Source organism: Notamacropus eugenii, chromosome 6, assembly GCF_028372415.1.
Source record: "Notamacropus eugenii isolate mMacEug1 chromosome 6, mMacEug1.pri_v2, whole genome shotgun sequence".
NCBI classification, from domain to species: Eukaryota; Metazoa; Chordata; class Mammalia; order Diprotodontia; family Macropodidae; genus Notamacropus; species Notamacropus eugenii.
Window position 1 is genome coordinate 262,964,415 of NC_092877.1, and position 21,139 is coordinate 262,985,553.

The window sequence follows — 21,139 nt, forward strand, 5'->3', positions numbered from 1 at the left end:
GGGCAATTTAAAGCCAGAAACTCCGAGTTGCATTTTCCCCTTCCATTCTGTTTCTGAGTTTGCTTATCTGACAGATAGAGATAATATATCTGAATCACTTAACTAAGCATTATTGAGAAGATCAATTGAGGGAATGTATATGAAAGCCCTTTGTATCTACAAAGCATTATATAAATGTGAAACTACTATTAGCCTTATTTTAAACATTTGAAAATCAGAGTGACCGACTTTGTAAGACTTAGTTTTTCTGAACAGTGCAATGATCTAAGACAATTCCAAAAGACTCATGATGGAAAATGCTATCCAAATCTAGAGAAAGAAGTATGGGGTCTGAATGCAATTGAAGCACACTATTTTTTCTTTTTTTGTTGTTGTTTTTTGTTTTTTTCTGTCTCCTGGTTTTTCCCTTTTGTTCTGATTCTTCTTTCACAGTATAACCGATGTGGAAATATGTTTAATATGATCATACATGCATCAGATTGCATGCCATCTTGGGGAGGGGGAACTGGAAACTAGAACTCAAAATCGTATAAAAGTAGATGTTGAAAAATGAAAATAAACAATACTTTTTTAAAAAGAAAACCAAAGCAAAAGAGCTCAAGATACTTGCATCAGGTTATATAATAAAGAAGTCATGTGGTTATATCCTTTTGTCACACATATCATTTGAAAAACCAAACAAATATACCTCCCAGGTTAACTACCAGAAATAATATTTGTACAACATTTGTACAAAGGATAAATACTACCCATCAATGTGAATATGCATTCCATACAGAGATTGTGTAAAAGGAAGTGTTCTTTCCATTGGTGAAGTTTTAATTTGATGCAATTCAAAGGATAGAGCAATTCCTTCTGCAAACTTTGCTTGGAGACCCAGAATCTCAACTGGTATTTCCATGTAGAAAAATAATGTTTTCCCTTCAAACTTGAATCTTAAAAGCATTCATTTGAGGCTAACCTGGCGAGGTTTTGCTGAGAATATTGTTAGCTTTGTAGGAAGAACATAGTTGCTGCCAAAATAGATCTTCCTTCACTATACAGGTATGATTCCAGTCTGCTCAGAGCTGGATGGTCCTTCTCTAAGGAAATATTTGAAGAACTGGCATCAAATTCCTCTTCTGTGTCATGGCAGAAGGAGAGCATATGGAGGAAGATGGAATTGACGAGCAGGATTTGAAGGCCTGTCATTCATGAATTCTTTCTCTGAGACTTCAACATCCAACTGCAGACTCTGAATTCCTGCTCCTTGTGACTGCAGACAGTGGCTCTAACTGAAGGAAGAAGAAATAAAAATAAACGAAACTGCCTTTACATTTTGCAGTGTGAGATTCACAATTGTTTGAGACACAGGTCACTCAATAGTTTAGCACTAGTATTGTCTTCTTCCACTTGAAATAATGTTTTTATGGACTGGAGCCCTGTTAGTAGTTGCTCTGAGGAGCAATGCTGTGGGTTTAAAGTTGAGTGGAATGGATTATTCCTTAATGAACCATCAAATTGAACATAGACCTGTAAAGAAAGGCAACTCTTTACGTAAGAGGGCTAATGCAAAATGTATTGGTGCCCTTGACAGAGGTGTCTTTGATACCTTGATTTAGGTTATATTCCAGATCAGCTGCCACAAGGTAATCGTGTACTTCTGGGCAGGTCACATACATCCTGTTTGAGCCTCAGCTTTGTCATTTCTAGGTGAAGAGGGAAGAGAGATGAACTTGGGGGATGGATTGCGGGCTGGAGGACTGGAACAAATTAGGGTGTATGAATGTGATATAATATAGCAAAGAAATTAAGCATAACAAATATAAAGAAATATGAACAATATTAAATAATGGGAAGGAAAGGAAACAGAATGAGATTAATGCATATATTGACTATAGCTAGACAAATGAAAAAAACAAATAAATCCAAGCTGAAAGGACAAAAACCATGGAAAAATACACTGGAATTTTGTGTGTGTGTGTGTATATATATATATGTATATATACACATAAATATATATATGTACATTCACACATATGTATATATATATGAATGTATTATATATGCATACATGAATGCATAACTGGAGTTTTATAAATAAAGTGAGACTCAGAAAGTGAAGAGAATTATCCATGATCATACAGTTGGTAACTATTTCAAAATACTCATTTAATTAAGTATAATTTAATTGATTAAATAATTTGTAGTTTAAAAACTTTAGACTAATAAAAACCAATTGAATTTGTATTTCAATTTATTAATTTATATTATAATAATTATAAAATATCAATTTCAATGTATTATAACTATATATTTTTTCAAAAGAAAGAACAGTTTAAATATTTATATGTGACTTGTATGTAGCATTAGGAAATATCAGTTTTATTGTTTTATTAAAATCATTTAACAAAATAAAGCATAATTTATCAATTTATTAAATGAATGTGATGGAAAAATGACTCCCTAATTGTGTTATTTTGGATTATTCTGGGTCTCAACTTCCTCACTTGTAAAATAAGAGAACTAAACTAGATCATTCATTCATTCAGCAATTAGTAAGCACCGACCACATTCATAGCACATATGCAAAGGACAGTCTCTACCCTCACGAAGTTTAAGGTGCAAACACAGATACTTGTAGGACACAATACTTTGTGGTATATGGAGTCAAAATGTACAAAGATTGTTGTGTGGGGTCTAAGGGTGAAGATCAGAGACACCCATGGGTATTGAGCAAGACATCTTGGAGAAGGTGCCATTGGATTTAGAATTGGAATGGTGGGCTGGAGTTCAATAGATGAAGATGGGAAGTGAAGTTATTCCAGCCAGAGACAGTAGCATGAGTGAAGGTATGGAGTTAGAAAAGTTCAGGCCATCTTTGGGGAGAATTTGAGTGAACCTGGAGAGTAGGAACAAGAGCAACATAAAAAAAGACTAGAAAAGCTCTTGGAGGTGGGGTACCTGCAGCTTGGAGGCCACCTGTGGCCCTCAGTCCTTTAGGATGGCCCTTTGTCTGAGTCGAAGTTTTACAGAACAAATCCTTTTAATTAAGAGGATTTATTCTTTGAGGTTTGTATTCAGTCAAAGGGCCACACTTGAGGACCTAGAGGGCCACATGTGACATGGAAGCAACAGGTTCCCCACCCCTGGGTTAGACAGTGCCAGACCAGAAGTCCAGAAATGTCAGGTAAAGGAATTTTAATTTTAATCAGGAGACAATAGGAAGTCAATAATTTTTTGGCCAGAAGAACAAAAACAGATCTATATATGAGAAAGATCATTATGGAAATGATGTGAAGAACAGAATTTTGGGTGAGCTGGAGCTTAGAATAAATCAATCAATAAGCATTTATCAAGTACATACTTTGTGCCACTTTCTATCTCATCCCCTTGCCACTGGGCTTGTTGGTGCTTCACTCTTCAAAGCAGACCACCTCTCATGACTGAGAGAAGTTCTGAACAAGCTATATCTGCAGATATTTATCCCAGTCATTTTTTATCTTGTTATATAGCTTGTATCTTTGCCTTAACTCCTTTCCCTCACCCTTTTCTACAATCAAGTTAACACTATCTCCACTGTCTATGGAAAAGACATGTACATAAGCTGCCTTATTTTTTACTCACCATTTCTGTGACATCCCAACACAAAATACCCTTTCCTGGTCACCACTCAATTATATTGTCTACCTCTATTAGAATGTAAGTTCCTTGAGGGCAAGGACTCCTGGAGATATAAAATAATAACCTGAGGGAATGATGGATCAAGTGAGAGGTTTAAAATGATGGGGTGTGTTTTTAGACAACCTGCCTAGAGCCTATAGCTACAAAGAGATTAAAGATGAGGAGGGGGAGGATTGTGGGGGCAATCTGCTAAATGAGATGAGAAGAGATAGGAATCCAGGGCATGAGTAGAGGAGTTGGTAGTGATTAGAATACTTATCTCTTCAATAGGCACTAGAGAAATGATATGAAGGTGTTTTGAGAGATAGATAAAGGAATGACAACTCTTTGTAAAACTATAGATTGCAGGGAGTGGTCAGAACTGCTGATCAATTTCGTGTGTCCCCTGAATCAACTTGTTAAGGTTATTAGGCATCGACCTTTATTTAGTCTTTCTTAGAAGGAAGGAAATGACTTCCATGAATCTTAGTGTCTTGCTAAGAGGAAACAGGGAACTCCTTCCTATAGTTGGTCCCCAATGACTAGAGCTTGCCTCCTGGTAACTGGTTGATTGAGATTTAGAAGGATAGAATTCTGTTGGGAAAAGTACTCCACCTGTGGTCTAGAAGAGTGAGTTATGAAAGAGTTCATTGTAGAATTCATTTTCTTTTCTGTTCCTTTCTATGTTCACTGGCTTCTCCTTGGACTCCCAGACCAGAGTGCAATAAGTGGAGAGGAAAAGAGATTTCTTTCCCACTCCTCCCTTCTTTCCCACCTCAAACAACAATGGTAGAAGCACATGGCAATTGAGACATGATCTCACACAGCCTGAGCAGGGAGTTCTCAGAAGTTACTAGTATCACTCAGATCTGGTCCATACCAAAACTTCCAGACTTAGCTACTGTCTATTTTCTATGTTATACTGAGAGTTATTCAATGTCTTTGGTGGTTACTATGTCACCTCACCAAATTAGACTCAATTTTCCCTTTCATTCCACCTACCAGCTGCCTAATGGGATATTCTGCTGAAAAGAAAAACACCAAATATACTTTGAATGCCTTCACTTTCAACCCAAACCTGTGAGAAAATCCTCTCTGGCTATCTTTTCAAGGGTAAAATGGAAATGTGGGGTCTCTGGGAAATGTATGTCTATATACATTTCCTAACTTACCTGACCTTCCATGGTCCTTTATCTTAGTCATTTCTGGGAAGTCTGGGAAAGTTGTACAAAAAGCTATACAAAAGAAGGCTTGAATAGCAGCCAAATTCACCAATCTGAGATAAAGAAATTCCTGCATTTGTATGAGCATATCAATTACATTCAAGTTACTAGAAGGGGAGGGGTGGGGAACCTAGTATATTTGGCTTCTGTTGTCCCTGGCACTCTTTGGCTCCCTTTGTGAATCAGCCAGTTATAGCTATCTGTCATTGCTCATGATTCCTTCTCTTACTCTCCATAGGGGAAAGGGAAAGGGCAGAGCCTAACCTGCCTTCATCCAGTAACCAACTATGGTGGTTTCATTGACAAAAACAGAGAAATCAGAATTAATAATTGGTATGGGGTTGAATGTGAAACCTTTTCTTCTTACCATGTTGAGTTGAAAGAACATTCAGGTTGGTAAATATAAGTAAGATATTGGGTATGGTGGTAAATACCAGTAATCTCAGCTATCAGAGAGGCTGAGGCTAACCATTTTGCATTCTGAACTGGATTGGGCTATAGCAATTGAGAATGTATACTGATTTCACTATTATATGGAGAGCACCTAGGAGTAAGGGGCAACAGATTGCTTAGGGAGGGGTGAACTGGACCAGATCAGAAAAGGAGCAGGTCAAAATTCTGATGCTGGCTCAAAGTAGGATTAGGCCTATGGGTATTCATTACATTTCCATCCTGGATGAGATGGGAAGAACTAGTCTTGAAATAAAAAAAGGTACAACCAATAGACAATTGGAAAATATGTCTGACATTCAAAAAAAAATGTTGAAGCTTGAAATATAGATTCGGGAATGTGAGAATGATAAATGACACTATTGTTGACACTATGTTAACACAGTCATTGACAGGATGAATAGATGAAATTGCCAAGCAATGAGTGAAAAGAGAAGAGAAAAATAGAGAAGAGAAAAGAAAAGAAAAGGGATTGAAATATGAAAGAAGAATCTGCAAAAGAGACAGAGAAAGAGCGGTCAGAGACATAGGAGGGGGTGGCATCATGGAAGAAAGAGGATCAAAGAGGTGGTAAACAGTGTCAAATGACACAGTTAAATAATAGAAAAGACTAAAAACAGGTCTTAGATTTGATAAGAAGGATATGATTGAAAATTTTTTAGAGAGAAGCTTCTGTGGAGTTAAGATTAAAGGCATCATTGCAATAAACTGGAATGAGAGAATGGTAAGGACGAATTCTATTGTGTCAGAATTTTAGAGTATAAGTCAGTAAAGAGGTTTTATTTAGAAATACATCATTATATATATAGTTGTTCCATAGGAGACGATTTAAGAAGAAGAATTAAGAAGAATCCCTCCCCCACCTCACCCCACCACCTTCTCCCTATTGAATTTTCAAAGAGCTATTATACTCAGATTAAAAACAATTTGGATATATCTGTATTTAGCCTTACAAAAGAAGGAAACAGTTGATTTTGCTAAGGAGCAGAGATAGGAATGTGTGTGTGCTTAATCTGTGTTTTGGGAATGCAATATGAGGAGTGGGGTAGGGGTTGCAGTGTATTGATGAATGTTTAACTATCAGCTTTGCAGGGGAAAAATTGTACCCTCAACACTCTTTTAAGATTAATTTGCATGTAACATTTTCTCCATAACTCTCTTAAGTCTAAATAATCAACAAAATAACTAATAAATCCTGATTTGTAGGGTTTCACATTTTACACTGAAAATTTAACAATCAGCCTAATCAGTTCAAACTAGTTCCAATATACCCCTGGGTGGGGGTGAGAATTGTATGTGACTGATTTCTTTGCCTGAAACAGAGAATTGCTATTAAGACAGAATTACTAATGTTAAGAGAGGGATATACAAGCTTCCTTTCCCCTAGCCTCCACAAGAGACATTGTTGTCAGTTATTCTTTCAAGAATTTTGGTGGCTAAAAGGAAGGAATACATTGGACAGGCAAGGAAATTGAGAGGTAGAATGGTGTGACAGATTGTATGTTAGTCTTTTTTTTTATTATTTTAAATTGTTTGATTTGTTTTCAGTTTTCTACAATAACTTCCAAATAGCTTAGATTTTTTTCCCCTCCTCCCCTCCTTACCCTTTTCCCCCTCCCTCCCCAACTCTGCATGCAGGTTTATATAGGTTCTGCACATACATTCCTATGAAATACATTTTCGCCTTAGTCATGTTGCATAGAAGAATTGAAATGAATGGGAGAAACCATAAAACAAAACAAAACAAAACCTAATACAAAAGAAAATGGTCTGCTTCCTTTTGCAATCCAATTACGTAGTTCTTTCTCAGGATGTGGAAGGTGTTTTGCCTCCAGAGTCCATTGGAAATTTTTTATGTCCTTGCATTGTTGTGAAGGACTAGGTCTACCAGAAAAATTCCTCACACACTGTGGTTGTTGCTGTGTACAAAGTTCTCCTGGTCCTGCTCCTTTCACTCAGCATCAGTTCATAGTAGTCTTTCCAGGCCTCTCTGAAGTCTTCCTGCTCATCATTTCTTACGGAACAATAGTATTCTATTACATTCATATGCCACAACTTGTTGGCCCTTCCCCAATTGATGGGCATCCCCTTGATCTCCAGTTTTTGACCACCACAAAGAGAGCTGCTATAAATATTTTTGTACATGTGGGACCCTTTGCCATTTTAATGATCTCTTTGGGATACAGTACTAAAAGCCATATTTCTGGGTCAGAGGGTATGCACATTTTTGTAGTCATTTGTTTATAGTTCCAAATTGCTCTTCAGAATGGTTGGATGAGCTCACAGCTCCACTAACAATGAATTAGTGTTCCAACTCTTGCACATCTTCTCCAACACTTATCATCTTCCTGTTTTGTCATGTTAACCAATCTGATGGGTGTAATGCGATACCTCAGTTATTTTTGATACGCGTCTCTCTAATCAACAGTGATATAGAGCATATTTTCATGTGACTATAGAGAGCTTTAATTTCTTCCTCTGAAAACTACCTGTTCATATCTTTGACAATTTATCAATTGGGGAATGACTTGTATTCTTATACATTTGACTCAGTTCTCTATATATTTTAGAAATGAGATCTTTATCACAGACACTAGTTGAAAAAATTCTTTCCAATTTTCTGCTTCCCTCCTAATCTTAGTTGCATTGAGTTTGTTTGTACAAAAGCTTTTCAATTTAATGTAATCAAAATTATCCATTTTGTACTTCATAATGTTCTCTATCTCTTGTTTGGTCAAAAATTTCTCCATTCTCCATAAATCTGATTCCTTGCTCCCTTGATTTGTTTATAGTATCACTATACCTAGATCACGTATCCATTTGAACTTTATTCTTGTATACAGTGTCAGGCATTAGTCTATGCCCAGTTTCCACCACACTGTTATCAAGTTTTCCCAGCAATTTTTGTCACACAGTGAGTTCTTATTCCAGAAGCTGGGGTCCTTAGGTTTATCAAACAGTAGATTACTATATTCATTGATTACTGTGCTTTGAGTAGCTAACCTATTCCACTGATTTACTCCTGTATTTCTTAGCCAGTACCAAGTGGTTTTGATGATTGCTGCTTTATAATACAATTTGAGATCTAGTAGTGCTGGGCCACCTTCCCTAACATTTTTTTTCATTAGTTCCCTTGATATTCTGCACCTTATGTTCTTCCAGTTGAATTTTGATATTTTTAGAGCTCTAGAAAATAAGTATCTATTATTTTGATTGGTATGGCACAGAATAAGAAAATTAATTTAGGTAGAATTATCATATTTATAATATTGGTATAATATAATACCCATGAGCAACTGATATTTTTCCATTTACTTAGATATGACTTGATTTGAGCAAAAAGTATTTTGTAATTGTATTCCTACAGTCCCTGGGTTTGTTTTGGCAGGTATACTTCAAGATATTTTATAGTGTCTATCCTAGCTTTAAACGAGATTTCTCTTTCTATCTCTTGCTATTGGGCTTTGTTAGCAATATATGGAAATACAGATGATTTATCTGCTTTTATTTTGTAACCTGCAACTTTTCCAAAGTTGTTGATTACTTTAAGTAGTTTTTTACTTGATTCTCTTGGGTTTTCTAAGTATATTATCTCTTCTTCAAAGAGTGATAACTTAGTTTCTTCTTTGCGTATTCTAATTCCTTCAATTTCTTTTACTTCTCTTATTGCTAAAGCTAACATTTCTAGTACCATATTGAATAACAGTGGTGATAATGGACATCTTCGTTTCACCCTTGCCCTTAATGGAAATTCATCTAGCTTATCCCCCTTGCACACAATTCTTGCTAATGGATTTAGGTAGATACTGCTTATTTTTTTATGAAAAAGTCCATTTATTCCTATGCTCTCTAGTGTTTTTAGAAGGAATGGGTGTTGCATTTTGTGAAAAACTTTTTCTGCATCTATTGAGATAATCATGTGATTTCTGTTAATTTTGTTGTTGATATGATCACTATTGCTGATGACTTTCCTAATATTAAACCAGCCCTGCATTCTTGGTATACATCCTATCTGATCATAATGTATTATTCTCGTGATAAGTTCCTATATTCTTTTTGCTAATATCATATTTAAAATTTTTGCATCTGTATTCATTAGAGAAATTGGTCTATAATTTTCTCTATCTGTTTTGGCTCCTCCTGGTTTAGGTATCAGAACCATGTTTGTATCACAAAAAGAATTAGGGAAGACTCTTTCTTCCCAAATTTTCCCAAAGAGTCTATATAGTATTGGAATTAACTGTTCTTTAAATGTTTGATAGAATTCACTTGTAAATCCATCTGGCCCTGGAGATTTTTTCCTAGGGAGTTTATTGATGGATTGTTCAATTTCTTTTCAGAGATGGGGTTGTTTAAGTATTTAACTTCCTCTTCTTTTAATCTGAGCAATTTATATTTTTTAAAATATACATCTGTCTCATCTAGATTGTTGAATTTATGGACAGTTGGGCAAATTAATTTCTAATTATTGTTTTAATTTCCTGCTCATTGGAGGGGAGTTCATCCTTTTAATTTTTGATATTGGTAATTTGGTTTTCTTTCTTTTTTTTTTTTAAATCAAATTGACCAAAAGTTTATCAATTTTATTGGTTTTTCCATGAAACTAACTCTTAGTTTTATTAGGTCAATAGTTTTCTTAATTTCAGTTTTATTAATCTCTCCTTTGGCTTTCAGTATTTCTAAATTGGTATTTACTTGGAAATTTTCAATTTGTTATTTTTCTCGCTTTTTCACCTGCATGCACAATTCACTGATCTCTTCTTTCTCTATTTTATTCATGTAGGCATTCAAAGATATAAAACTTCTCCTAAGAACTGCTTTTGCAGCATCCCATAAGATTTGGTAGGTGATCCATTATTGTCACTCTCTTGAATGAAGTTGTTGATTGTTTCTATGATTTGTTGTTGGACCAACTCATTCTTTAGGTTTAGATTATTTAGTTTCCACATAATTTTTGGTTTATCTTTCCATGGCCTTTTATTACATGTAATTTTTATTGCATAATGATCTGAGAAGAATGCATTGACTATCTCTGCCTTTCTGCACTGGATTGTGAGGTTTTTGTGTCCTAGTACATAGTCAATTTTTGTATATGTGCCATATACTGCTAAGAAAAAGATATATTCCTTTCTATCCCCATCCAACATCCTCCAGAGTTCTATCATATCTACCTTATCTAGAGTTTTACTCACCTCCTTAATTTCTTGTCTATTTGGAAGTTAGATTTATCAAGTTCAGAAAGGGGAAGGTTGAGATCCCCCACAAGTATAGTTTTGCTGTCTATTTCTTCCTGTAACTCCTTTAACTCCTCCTCTAAGAATTTGGATGCTATACCACTTGGAGCACACATATTTAGTAATGATATTATTTCATTGTCTATGGTGCCTTTTAGCAAGTTATAGCTTCCTTCCTTATCTCTTTTGATTAGATCTATTTCTGCTTTTTCTTTGTCTGAGATGAGGATTGCTCCCCCTGCTCTTTTTACATCAGTTGAAGTCCAATATACTCTGCTCCAACCTTTTACCTTTACCCTGTGTGTATCTCCCTGTTTCAAATGTATTTTTTGTAAACAACATATTGTTGGATTATGGTTTTTAATGCATTCTGCTATCCATCTCCATCTTATAGGAGAGTTCATCCCATTCACATTCACAGTTATGATGACTCTGTGTCTTTCCCTCCAACTTATTTCTCCCTTTTTATGCTTTTGGTTCTCCCTTCTCCTTTCCTCTCCACAATAGAGTTTTAGTTTTTGACCACCACCTCCCTCAGTCTTCCCTCCCTTCTTTCAGCCTCCCTCCTTTTTACTCCCCTTTTCCCTTACTACTTCTTCCTTTCTTTTAGCCTCCCCTCCCTTCTTTCCCCTTTCCCCTCCTACCACCAATAGAGCTAGTTAGATTTTTGTACTTAACTTATTTTGTTGTTCATTCCTTGGACCAAATCAGATGAGAGTAAATCTCAAACAATGATTATCTCCTTCCCCTCTTTCACTCTACTGTAATACATTTTTGTGCCTCTTCCTGTGATGTAAATTTACCTTTTTCTGTCTTCTCCTTTTCACATTTCCTGTTACAATCCCTTCTCACCCTTAAATCATATTTTCATCATCACATCATTTACTTTATAACTACTCCCTCTATCTATGTATATCCCTTTTATATATCATAATAAATATATAATTCTCAAGATTGTCAAGTATCATCTTCCTTTATAGGGATGTGAACAGTTTGCCTATATTGAACAATATTTTTCCCTTGTATACTTTTTTTATGCCTCTCTTGAGGCTTGTGTTTGAAAATCAAATTTTCTTTTCATCAGGAAGGCCTGGAAATCCCTTATTTCATTGAATGTCCATCTCCTTACCTAAAATATGATGCTAAATTTTGCTGGGTAATTGATCCTTGGTTGTAGTCCCAACTGCTTTGCCTTATGAAATTTCATATTCCAATCCCTTTTGATTTTTTAATGTAGAAGCTGCAAGGTCCTGTGTGATTGTGACTGTAGCTCCTTGGTATCTGAATTATGTCTTTCTGGCTGTCTGCAGTATTTTCTCCTTCACTTGATAGTTCTGGAATTTGCAATGATATTCCTTTGTGTCTTTAGTTTGGGATCCCTTTAAGTAGGTGAATGGTAGATTCTTTCAATGACTATTTTGTCCTCTTGATCTAGGACTTCTGGGGCATTTTACCTTGATGATTTCTTGGAAGATATTGTCCAGGTTCTTTTTTTCATCATTGCTTTCTGATGGACCAATAATTCTTAGATTTTCTTTCCCAGATCTATTTTCCAGGACAGTTGTTTTCCCATTAGATATTTTACATTTTTTTCTATCTTTTCATTCTTTAGGTTCTGTTTGACTGATTCATGATGTCTTCCAGAGTCATTAGTTTCTACTTGCCCAATTCTAATTTTCACCAAATTGCTTTCTTCAGCTAACCTTTGCTTCTCCTTTTCCATCTGGCCAATTGTTTCTTTTAAGGAGTTATTTTCTCCAATTAGTTTTTGTGCTTCCTTTTCTATTTGTCCAGTTTTCCCAGTTAGGTTTTGTTCTTCATTTTCCATTAGTCCAGTTTTCCTTTTAAATTCTTCCTTGATTTCCTTTTTCATATTTTTAAACTCATTGGCCAGTTTTTCTTCTACTTCCTTAATTTGGCTTTTAAAATCCTTCTCAAGTTCTCCCAAGAATGCTCTTTGGGATTGAGATCAGTTCATATTCCTTTCTGAAGTTTCAGATGGGAGTACAGTCTCAATGCTGACCTTTGTTTTGGTCCTTATCCCCATAGAAAGATTCTATGGTCTTATCTTTTCTGGTTTGCTTCTTACTCATGATGATCTCCCTTTTCCTGGCTTTTAAAGTGGATCTCTGCTTCTGGGGTATCGGGGACCTAGTCTCACAGTTCTTGTGCTTAGAACTTAAGTCTTTATGTATTGTGGCCTCTGGTTCTTTCAGTTAGAATGCTGAAATACCTGGTGCTGAGCTGGCTGATGTGCCAAAGCAGAGGCCAGGTGAAGTCTTTCTGAATTTCCCTGGAGTTACCCTGGAGCTAGCTGCATTGTGTAGGGGAGGAGTGGTTTGGCCACAGGAGCTCTCCTCTCCTGAGCACAGGCAGGCTCAATAGTTGGTGAACCCCATTTGCACTAGTGTCTTCCCGATTCCCCTGACTGGGCTGAGGCACTCCTGGTGTTCTGGTATTGGTGATTGCGGGGCTCCACCCCCTTGAAGCTCAGGATCTCCTCCTGGTTCGCTGAGGTGGGGCTGTCTCAGACAGCTCTGGTCCTGCACTAGTCCCCTTCAGTCACAACAAGAAGAACTCTCCTTTGAGATTTTCCTAGCCTCATGGGTTAAGAGACTGTTTACCCCTTTGACTGATCCCACTGTTTCAGGATTTTTCCTGAGGAGATATTCTCTGGGTTTTGCAAGATCAACAAGGGGAGAGAGAGCATTTACCAATCACTCTGCCATCTTGGTTCCTGGTAGTTAAAGTAGGTAACTTACAGACATTTAATCTGTGGGCTGATAGTCTCAGCAGTGGCTGCTGCAGTTACCTGGGGTTCTGCGCTTCTCTCTCACTCAGTTCCACTGGACTCCCATATGGCAGGGACTGTGCTGGTACAGCCTGTGGACTGTGTGCTCCTCCAGTTCTGTGCAACAGATCCTTCCCATCCACCTTCCAGTCTGTGCTGGGTTGGAAATCTTCCACAATCTGTTGACTATTGGATTCTGCCACTCTAAAACTTGCTCAGATTCTCTTTTTAGAGAATATCTGAAGCAGTTTGTCTTAGAGTTTAGGTGAGTAGTTGCTCTCACTCTGCCATCTTGGCTCCACTTCATGTTAGTCTTTAAATTAGAAATTCAAATTCTTCATCTGGAACTTACTGCTGGATAAGTCACTTAACCTTGGCCTCTGTTTCATCATCTGTAAAACTGGTATAATAATATTAGTAGTATTACTAATGAACCTTCAATGGGTACTTTAAAATTTAAAATGAAATGATAAATGTAAAATGCCTAGCATGTTTTGAAGGACTAAATAAATGTCAGGCATATGCCAACAATTTTGAGATATGATAACAGGAAGTTAAGAGGGTCCAGGTGATGGCCTCTATCCTCTCAGTGAAGTAGGAATTGAGGTCATCTGCTGTATATGGAGGTTAGGGTAAGAGTTGAGAGTATCAGGAGAGGAAAAGGTTTAGAAGAGCCATTATGGGGAATAAGACAGGAAATCAATATGACTAGAATAAAAGGATTACTGAGAATCATTGAGGGCTCAACTAAGGTTATGCAGCATAAATTTAGAATGAATAAAATTAGCTTGATTTTGAGCTTTTTTTTTTTCCAGCGAAACTCAGCACCTCTGAAGCAGACTCTGAGAAATTGAAAGTGAAAATTACTCAGGCAGATTGAGAATTAGGACAGGAATAGTAGAAAATCAGTGAGGGTAGGGGTTTGGATATGCAAATAAGTGACTCTGGTAAACAGTGGTCAAGAATACAAGGGAATGGAGATCAGGGGAGGGAGCTAAATTGAATAAGGAGGTACCAATGAGGGCACAGAGTGTAGTTCCATATGAGGGAATAGGAAGGACAGAATTATTGGCTATTGGGACCAGAAAATAATTTTTAGATTTTTTGACTGGTATAGCTTGAGGTAAGGGTAAAAGAATAAAGAGTGGCTAAGCTAATGCCTGACTAGAGTAGGGTAAAAGCAAACATTTTAGGAATTGAGAACAAAGATGCCAGACTGTTAGAAGAGAATCATTGATAAGAATATTGACATTACAGAGGATGATGTCTGTGAATGGAGTAAATGGGACCTGTGCATACATTGTATACATTGATGAAGATATGAGAGAGAGCTAGAGGTCAGCTGATGATAGAAACAAGGAAAAGTGTTATAATTGTAGAAATGGTTTTTATTAAAGGATGGTGGTGTCCATAAGCTATGAAAGTAGCAATAGGTAATAAGTGATAGAGGCTGTCCCAAAAGTCTTAGTGCAATCTGTACAGGGGATCCTCTTCCTGGTTTTGTGAGTTGGGGAAAATAAGGAAAGGAATAGCTTCCTTTAGGATACTGAGGGATGTGTCATTCATAAAGGAAAGCAAAAATTTTCTCTAATGAAAGGGTATGGAAGAAATGTTGGCAGAAGGGTTTAAGGATGAAGAAAACTAGAATAAGGTTTTCAAAGGGTATGAGGAAAAGTATCAGAGCCTGATTGAGGTAGGGTGGGTCTGAGGAAAGGGAGGACTGAAGTGGATGAAGTGAAAGTGCAGAAAGAAGTTAACAGTAGCTTGCATCTACAGCAGTAAGGGGTGATTATCCCAATCATAGCTAGACTCAGCTTGAACTCTATGCTGAGTTCAAAATCAGGAAGATCGGCATTCAAATTCTGCCTTTTATACTTACTAGTTGTGTGACTCTGGGCAAGTTATTTAGCTCCTATAGGATTCCAGCCACTTCCCTAGGATTTACCTTCTGAATCACAGATGAATCGAGATCTGTCTCAATGGATGGAATCCCCACACAAAGAGTACCCCACTCTGATGAAACATAGATTCTTCATTTTCCAGTGTTAGTATAGTAACAGCTGACATTTATAGAAAGCTTTTTAAGTATACAATGTGATCGTTAATGTCTAAAACAGAACTAATAATTTTCCCTCTTTGCTTTCTAGGGCACCACCAAATCTCTCCTCGTTCCATTCCTCCTCCAATCAACATATCATTTGCCCCTGTACTTCACTCTCTTCTCAACAAATTCCAAGATCTCTTTCTTTTATCTACTAAAACAAATATGGAATCATCTGTTTAGCATCTAAGACCTTCATAACCTGGTCCCTTCCTACCTTGCCAATATTTTTACCCTTTACTGTCCTCCATGCACTCTATAATACAGCTTCTCTGGTTGTCTTACTGTTCCTCACAAAAGACACTCCATGTCCTGACTCTGTATTTGCATTTGCTTCACCCTTATACCTAGAATGCTCTCCCTCCTCCCCCTAGTTTCTGTTACTTCAGGACAGTTCAAATCTCTTCTTCTCCAAGAGGGTTTTCATAGTCTCCTTCATCCCTCTCCCTCTATCAGCACCTTCCATTTCTATTGTATGTTTCTTGTATGTACATAGTTATTTGCATATTTTCTCCTCCACTGGATGATAAATTTGAGAGGAAGGGCCATTTTTAATTTTTGTTCATTGTTACTTGTATCCTAGTGGTCAGCATAAGACTATGGCACATATTAAGTCCTTTTAAAATGCTTGTTGACTGACTGACTAATAATTACAACCTATGTCTCTGAGCACTCATAACCTGAATTAGAACTTGGAAGTATTTCTCTTTTAATAATCTATGACTCAGCTTTAACCTAGGATTTCCCATGGGAACATCAGAATCTGTCTTAGCGTTGCCTTTTTCTGCTCACATATCTCCAAACTCTCTGCAAACAATATGGTGAACAATTATCAATCAAAAACAGATTTTATTAGCAATATTAAGAAAATAGAAAAAGATGTAGAACTAGCCCCCAACCCATCCCTTGCAATGGACAGTCTAGTACTTGGTCTGTCTCACCTTTTGGAAATAGACCTGAGGGTTTTACTGAGGAGTAATGTCTTCCTGGTACTGGCCTACTTCTCTGTCTGGAGTTAGCTTGCTGCCCTATTTGCTGCTGCTGCCTTTCCTATGTTAGGTGCCCCCATCCCTGGGATGAAGTCTCTCATCTGAAGCATATTCAGTTTTAGCTTGTTGTCTTCATGTACCTTTGGGCTGACTGGCAACCTTACCTAGTTCCTATGTGCTTTGTGACCAGTGGACAATGGTATCAGTGTAGCTCAGTCAACCAATGTGACTAGAAGCACCTCAAGGCCCCTCAATCTCTGTTTTTGCTCCATTGCAATTGCCTCAGGCCTAGTATATCCAACCCAAAGGGAGGGGGAAGACTTGTTCTGGTCAGTATCTACCACATAGTAGGAAAATTCATTCTCAGTGTTTTCTTATGTACCTAGGCCCTTCCTACCTATCCCATCCCAAACAAAGGGAGAACCACTATCATCTTACAAAATAAGTTGACATTTATGCAATACATTTAAGGTTGACAAAAATTTTGCCATAAATTATTTCATTTGATTAGCAGGTTGAGAGTTATACAGGATTAACAGTATTTTAGCAGTAGGGGAGGAGAACATCTGACTAAGTAGAATCTAAACCATAATCAAAGTTCAGTTAGAGGATTTGTGAGCTAGAGTCTTGGTGTGGTATGACCCTCTCATGTATCTGCTTCCCTGTTATATTAGATCTCCCTGATTACAGTGTGCAGAATGCAGTAGAGATTAAGAAAACGCCCCTACCTTCATTTAAATGTTCTCTTTTTGATTTTCAGCTTTCACATATATCTGACATACTTAAATAATATTAAATATTCCTGAGAAGCAAAAAAAGGACTGTGCTCACCTTACTTCCTCTTTCCAGACAAAAAGAGGGTAGAGCTAAGAGCTATCTCATAAGAATAACAATGTACATTCTCCTCTAATCCCTCCTAGCTCACTCTATCCTTCTGGAAAAAAGGGTGGAAACTATCCTACATAGGTACTCACACCTCCAGCAGTACCACGACTCACTGTCTCACTCTTCTGTGGTAAATCTAAGTGATCCCAGAGTTCAATTTTAGGATTATGCTTGAGAGAATTACAGCATCATACATAAAAGACTGGAGCTTGTTATCTCTCCAGCCCCATCCCAGCCCTCCTCACCCTGCTCCCCACCCACCCCAGGTCTTTTAATCTCCCATGTCAGAACTGAAGGTCATCACATATATAGTCTGAGAAATACAAAATCCTTCAGGGTCTTCCCCATGCATGCTCTGAACTCAGGTAACAACTTGTCTCTAGACAGGGGAAACAAACTCATTTATAGAAAGAGAATTAGACTTACAAGTTTCTTTGGAAGTGGGTTATAGGAAAATGGGTTACATTTTGTTGTTTGTGTTAATGTAAATGGATCCAGAGAGAGAAGATGGGGGAGGAGAAAGATTTTCCTCAGTCACTTGTCTTCATAGCCAAGGTGGGGGAGCGTGGGGGGCAGAAGAACTCCAGTCCCACTCAGGTTTTCCCTCCAGTTGGATTTCTACAGTTCTATCTGTCTGACATGAACAATGACACTGATTATGTTAGAACAAGCCTTCTTCTCCATCGGGGCTATAGCTCCAGCTTCTCCCCTGGTAGAGCTCTGTTCTCATCCCTCTTCCTCTCAAACTCCACAAGTTACCAGAGATTGTACTTGAATCCCAAATCCTTTCCCTTATTTCCTTTATTTTCCCAAGGGATTTTGGTGGGTTAGAATAAGAGTTTTCAAGTTATCATTTACCCAAGTTAATAGGGGGATGGGACCTGAACCCCTAAAAGGAAAAGACCAGGTCTTTGAAAGCAGTGCTGTCCCTGAATTTTCCCACACATTTCAGTAGACCAGATTACAGGTGCCTCTGTCCAAGGCAACTGGCCCACCCCAGCCCACCTAGACCACTTAATTAGCTTACTTGATAGTCCTTTTACTGTGGCTCTTGGCCCAACCCAGACTACTTAATATTCCTTTCACTGTTTCACCTGGCCTACCCCAGACTACTTAAAACTTCTTAATCCCATACAGATCCTTTCACTGTCCTTTTTTTGTATAAAAGCATCAGTCTTACCCCCATTAAGTTGCAGATTCCCTAAGAATCTCATCCTTATAGGTGTTAAAATAAACCTTGCCACTTTGACTGGAAGAAGATTTGAGTGCATGACTTCTTTCCAGGCAGATGCTGCCCTGTACCCTGACATTTTCAGGTTCCCAATAACCCCAAAACACATCACTGTGAGGTCCCTAGCCCAAGCTAGATCTTCAGAGTATTACATTCCATACCTCCAAATGCACATCTCAGTGATATTTGTCTGTTCCTAAACTCATCTTCTCAAAAGGTCTAAAAGGGGCTCCTTTCTATGTAATGCTTTCTCTTCCAGTAGTGAAATACTATTGAGAATTTGCTGACTTTAAACTGGAGGAATAGCCTGTGTAATAGGATCATAGATCTGGAGCTGGAAAGAAACTTAGCATTCATCTAGATCAGGGGTGAGGAACTTGGGGCCTCCAGGCCACATGTGGCCCTCTAGGTCCTCCAGTGCAGCTCTTTGACTGAATCCAAATGTCACAGAATGAGGCCAAATATTCCCCACTCCTGAAGACTAATCCCTTTGTTTTGCAGATGAGGAAAATAAGATCCATGCCAGCATTGCACAAGTAATAAGTAGCAGAACCCAGATTCAAACCCAGGTTCCCTATCTCTGAATTCAATGCTCTTTCCATTATATTTTTATGGGGATCTGAGGGAAGAATGATTTACTATACTGTTTGGGAAAGTTATTATTTAAATCCAACCTTGTGAGATTAAAGATCATCTACACCTAAAATGTCCCTTGACCCCAGTAAGTCTCGAGGAATGCCAGAGATGGCTACAAACTAATCTTGATTCCCCCCAGACCCCAGATCCACTAAAAGCATTCTTGTTTTGGGTTACCACACCTAGGAAATGGGAGAGGTCTACCCTAAACTTCGGTTTTGAGTTATAGTTTCTCATTCTCGCTTAATCTACCCTTGCTTTCAGGCTGCCTTCTCGGCAAACTTACTTAACCACATACATGAGGTATGTCAGGTTCCTGCGTGGGAAACCTTTGTCAAAATCCCATGTGAAGTAAAATTTCCAGAATCTGGAAAGAGCCACTCCCTTTCTAGCTCACTCTCCTAATCAATTTCTTTCAAAAATAATTTCAGATTCAGATTTTATTTTCTGGAACTTTCTTATACGGCATTCAGACAATTTTGATTTCATTACCCAAAAGAGCCTATATCTACTTTCAGTACTAAATTCATTTAATTTCTAAGATTCTCTGTTTGAGTTTGATATTCTGGATTTCTATATTTGATACTATAGATTTCCATAGTTAAAATTAAACCTCAATCCACAAGTAAAACTCTCTGCTGAAAATTATTCAGCAAGGTATTTGTAAATTATTTTTCTTCATTAAGAAAATTCAGTGATCAATATTCATCAGGGTGTCAAAGATTGACCATTTATCCACATGTTTATTAACTTTATTTCTTTAACCTTTACTTGTTTGGAATCAATGATCCCTCAATGACTCCCCTAGGGGTTACAATTGACCCACACTCCTCCACAGTGGACTCTGGGGTATGTGGCCGTGACTCATTGGTGAACCACACCAGACAAGAATGAACTCAACCTTGTTATACTATAGACATCTCTCAGTCCTTTTTTAAAATAAAAGCAAATGTGGTCATTGCTTTCTTTGGATCAATAAAATCTCACGAGATGTACGATTGATTTTGTTCATTTTTATTTCTTCTTATTCCTTCTAGGATTTCTCTGATATTGCAAAATAACAACTTGTACCTTGTTTCTGCTGGGATGTGACAGATCACTTGTACCCTTCCCTCACTGTGGGTTAAAGCAAGCCCTAGCTAAAAATGAAATGAAGCTTGCTTTACAATACAAAGTGATCACAATTATTGATTAGGCCAAGTAAAAAATTATAATATTGGAATGGGCAAGCTGATGTCTTTTAAATAAAGAGTGACAAGCAAAGTTACTCTAGGAGAGATTAAAGGCAAAATTCTGTATCACTTTCTGTGTTCAGTGCTATAATCATTTTTTCTCTGATATGTCCCACCTTCTCAGTGAATATACATTATACAACTCAGGCATACTGATTTTCACTTCATGAATCTACAAACCCTATAATTCTTACCAAAAACCTGGCAGTTTTAGCTGTCTTTGGAGAAATGATTTAATAACAGAGACCTGTAATGAGAGCTCTTATCGCTAAAATGTCACCGTATTTACAAAATATACTACAGGGCACTTACCAGTATACTACGAAGTGCTGTCATAAATCATTAAACCAAGGCTACTCTTAAAATACACACTTATCCATTAATAAAATGCTTGTAAAATTGCTTTCCCTTGATAGGGAAAAAAATCACTGTCACTAATTTGGAAAATTCATATACTTATATTCAAAGAGATCTGAATTTCACTTATCTTTGTTTTTTCCCTCCACTTCTCCTGTGAATAGAGAGACACAGAATTTCTTCAGGGTTGGAAAAGACTTCAAAGTATACCTCCCTGCAAAAAATCCTTTTCAAAACATGTCTGACAGGTGGCTACACAGCTTTTACTCAAGGACCTCAAGTAAGAGGTAGACCTACCACCTCCCCAAATAGCCCATTGCACTTAAGAAGATTTTTTAGGGATTATTCCAGCCACAACAAGTTTAAAA

The 21,139-nt window shown here is 37.4% G+C and overlaps 1 long non-coding RNA gene across 1 annotated transcript; it reads right to left on the bottom strand.

The window, feature by feature from the left end:
* Positions 1-796: 796 nt before the first annotated feature.
* LOC140511371 (uncharacterized) lies at positions 797-17,914 on the bottom strand. Its single transcript, XR_011969521.1, has 2 exons — positions 17,742-17,914; positions 797-1,274 (listed from the first exon to the last, which is right to left on the bottom strand). It is a non-coding gene; the product is annotated as an uncharacterized lncRNA (long non-coding RNA).
* Between the last annotated feature and the right edge of the window lie 3,225 nt (positions 17,915-21,139).